Raw genomic sequence first — 4,394 nt, forward strand, 5'->3', positions numbered from 1 at the left:
CCCCTTTCAGGTAGTTAAAGGCTGCTATCAAATCCCCCCTCATTCTTCTCTTTTGCAGACTAAACAAGCCTAGTTCCCTCAGCCTCTCCTCATAAGTCTTGTGCTCCAGCCCCCTAATCATTTTTGTTGCCCTCCGCTGGACTCTCTCCAACTTCTCCACATCCTTTTTGTAGTGGGGGGCCCAAAACTGGACACAATACTCCAAATGCGGCCCCACCAATGCTGAATAGAGGGGAATAATCACTTCCCGCGATCTGCTGGCAATGCTCCTCCTAATGCAGCCCAATATGCTATTAGCCTTCTTGGCAACCAGGGCACACTGCTGACTCATATCCAGCTTTTTATCCACTGTAACCCCCAGGTCCTTTTCTGCAGAACTGCTGCCTAGCTCGTCGGTCCCCAGTCTGTAGCTGTGCATGGGATTCTTCCGTCCAAAGTGCAGGACTCTGCACTTGTCCTTGTTGAACCTCCTCAGATTTATTTTGGCCCAATCCTCCAGTTTGTTTAGGTCCTTCTGTATCCTATCCCTACCTTCCAGGGTATCGACCACTCTCCCTAGCTTAGTGTCATCTGCAAACTTGCTGAGGGTGCAATCTACCCCATCCTCCAGATCATTAATGAAGATGTTGAACAAAACCGGCCACAGCACCGACCCTGGGGCACTCTGAATTGCTCTGCGCTGACCCGAATGGACTATGCTTTAACCTTCATTTCTCTATGCTAAGGACTTCTAACGCTGCGTTCCACTTGACTAACACACCCTACTCTGGTATGACAGCGCTGTTTGCAGTGTCACTACAAAGACTGTCCAAGGCGGAGAGCAAACTCCAGCATACAGGAGCCCTCACAGAGAAAGCCCTGTCACCCGGCTCCCCTCATAAAAGACGGTGGCAGTCTGGCCCAAGGAGAGAGACAATCCCTCGAAGGCCAGTGGCGGACAAATTGGGGCTTTGTAAGTCAGCAGCAGCAGCTTGAACTCTAGCTGGAGACCCAGAACCAGTTGAGCCCCTGCCCAGCTCTCTCTAGGGTTTGCACAGGGCGCTCCTCCCCTCTGCAATGCAGCAGGCAGCCAGCACGGGAGCTGCCCAGTAGCAGGGGCAGGGAAGAGACAACAGGAGCTTACAGCACGCCTGGCCCATGTCAGAGCTGGCCCAAGGGCACAGAGGAGGCAGGTGGGGGTGGTGATGCCTCCTCCCCATAGCAAAGGGGACACTTCAGACATTGCAGGGCCCAGCTCAGAAAGCCCCATGTCAATACAGCCTGAAAGACCCATTTTCTTCTTACTGCACTCGACTGCAAGGATCCCCAGTTAGACGCCCTGCTCCTGTCTGAGCTGCACGCGCAGCAGTTTGCGATTACTAGGGACTGAGTGTGACCCATCCCTGCAGCAACACACGTACACACAAGAAAGCTACCAACATCTTACCCAATGCACGAAGCGGCTAATGGCCAGAGCTGACCAGTGGGAGGAGGAGGGGACAAACCCCACTCTGGGTTTGTACCAGATGGTGATTACAGCTACAATTTTCATAGCAAAACATCTTGACCTTGCTTGGCCTACGCTTCAGGTAAGTGATTGCAGAGACAGCCCACGCAGAGAGATGGTGCTTGGCTCCTGGGCTGTGTGTGGAGAGGCCATGGTGGGAACGTAGTAAAGGAGGGGCCCAAAGCTGCACTCCTTGCTCAGGCCAGGCTCCTGTGGAAGCAGCAGTGGGACAGCAGGCGTGGAAGTAAAATCCCTGCGGGCTGCACGGAATCTTTTTAAAGACACCATCATAGAGGCTCCATTTAAATGTATGCCTCCAAATTAAAAAGCATAGTGAGAGGGGCAGAAAAGTGCCACCATAGCTAAACAACAAAGGAAAAGAAGAGGTTAGAGGCAAAAAGGCAGCCTTTAAAGAGTGGAAGTGAAATCCTACTGAGGAAAACAGAACAGAGCATAAACTCTGGCAAGTGAAGTGTAAAAATGTAATTAGGAAGGTCGAAAAAGAATTGGAAGAACAGCTAGCCAAAGACTTAAAAAGTAACAGCAAACAATTTTTAAGTACATCAGAAGCAGGAGGCTGCTAAACAACCAGTGGGGCCACTGGACGAAGAAGATGCTGAAGGAGCACACAAGGATGATAAGGCTATCGAGGAGAAACTAAATGAATTCTTTGAATCAGTCTTCATGGCTAAGGATGTGAGGGAGATTCCCAAACCTGAGCCATTCCTTTTAGGTGACAAATCTGGGGAACTGTCCCAGATTGAAGTGTCGTCAGAGCAGGCTTTGGAACAGATTGATACATTAAACAGTAATAAGTCACCGGGACCAGATGGTATATCAAGAGTTCTGAAGGAACTCAAATGTGAAATTGCAGAACTACTAACTGTGGTATGTAACCTATCATTTACACCAGCTCCTGTACCAGATGATTGGAGGATAACTAACACGACATCAGTTTTTAAATGAGGCTCTACAGATGATCCTGGCAATTACAGACCAGCCTAACTTCAGTACCAGGTAAATCGGTTGAAACTATAGTAAAGAACAGAACTATCAGACACACAGATGAACGTGATTTATTGGGGAAGAATCAACATGGCATTTGTAAAGGGACATCATGCCTCACCAATCTACAAGAAATTTTTTGAGGGGGTCAACAAGCATGAGGACATGGGTGATCCAGTGGATATAGTGTACTTAGTTTTTCAGAAAGCCTTTGACAAGGTCCCTCACCAAAGGCTCTTAAGCAAAGTGAGCTGTCTTGGGATAAGAGGAAAGGTCCTCTCCTGGATCAGTAACTGGTTAAAAAATAGGAAACAAAGAGTAGAAATAAACGGTCAGTTTTCAGAATGGAGAGAGGTAAATAGTGGTGTCCTACAGGGATCTATACTAGGACCAGTACTGTTCAACATATTCATGAATTATCTGGAAAAAGGGGTAAACAGAGAGGTGTCAAACTTTGCACACAATATAAACTACCCAAGACAGTTAAGTCCAAAGCAGACTATGAAGAGTTACAAAGGGATCTTACAAACCTGGGTGACTGGGCAACAAAACACAGATGAAATTCAGTGTTGATAAATGCAAAGTAATGCACATTGGAAAACATAATCCCAACTATACATATATAATGATGGGGTCTAAATTCGCCGTTATTCAAGTAAGGGATCTTGGAATCATTGTGGATAAATAGTTCTCTGAAAACATCCACTCAATGTGCAGCAACAGTCAAAAAAGCTAACAGAATGTTCGGAATCATTAGGAAAGGAATAGATAATAAGACAAAATATTCTATTGCCTCTATAAATCTATGGTACGTCCACATCTTGAATACTGCGTGCAGATCTGGTTGCTGCATCTCAAAAAAGATGCATCAGAATTGGAAAAGGTTCAGAAAAGAGCAACTAAAATTATTAGGGGTATGGAGAAGCTTCCATATGAGGAGAGATTAATAAGAGTAGGACTTTTCAGCTTGGAAAAGAGATGACTAAAAGGGGATATGATAGAGGTCTATAAAATCATGACAGGTGTGGAGAAAGTAAATAAGGACATGTTATTTATTCCTCATAACACAAAAACTAGGGGTCAGTAAATGAAATTAATAGACAACAGGTTTAAAATGAACAAAAGGAAGTATTTCTTCACACAAGGCACAGTCAACCTGTGGAACTCCATGCCAGAGGATGTTGTGAAGGCCAAGACTATAACGGGGTTCAAAAAAGGATGAGATAAGTTCATGGAGGATAGGTCCATCAATGGCTATTAGCCAGATGGGCAGGGATTGCTGTTTGCCAGAAACTGGCAATAGGTAACGGGATGGATCACTTGATGATTACCTATTCTGTTCATTCCATCTGAAGCACCTGGCATTGGCCACTGTCGGAAGACAGGATACTAGGCTAGATTGACCATTGGTTTGACCCAGTATGTCCGTTCTTATGTTCTTAAGACTGGCAACAGAAATACTAGTGAATAAACACAACTGACATAGTTGGCGTCAGAGACTTGGTGTGATAATACACGACTGAAATATTGGTATAGAAAGGCACAGCTTGCTCAGGAAGGACAGACGGGAAAAGGAGGTATTTGTTGCCTTGTATATCAAAGAATTATATGCTTGCACTGAGGCTGAGATGGAAATAGACTTGTTGAAAGTCTCTGGATGAAGATAAAAAGGGTAAGAAACAAGAGTGATGTTATGGTATGGGTCTACTATAGACCACCAATCAGGAAGAAGAGGTGGATGTGACTTTTTTTTTTTTTTTTTTTTTTAAAACAGTAGAGAGCATCTTGCCCTGCAGTCACTGGAATCCAGGCCGTACCTGTTCCTCCAGCCCAGGGAGAGGGTGACACCAGAGGGCTCAGCTGGGGGCAAGGTGGGAAAGAAAGGAGTCAATGCAGTCAGAGA

This window comes from Emydura macquarii, unplaced genomic scaffold (genome assembly GCF_026122565.2).
Source record: "Emydura macquarii macquarii isolate MOO-44397 ecotype Brisbane River unplaced genomic scaffold, CSIRO-AGI_Emac_v2 contig_2417, whole genome shotgun sequence".
NCBI classification, from domain to species: domain Eukaryota; kingdom Metazoa; phylum Chordata; order Testudines; family Chelidae; genus Emydura; species Emydura macquarii.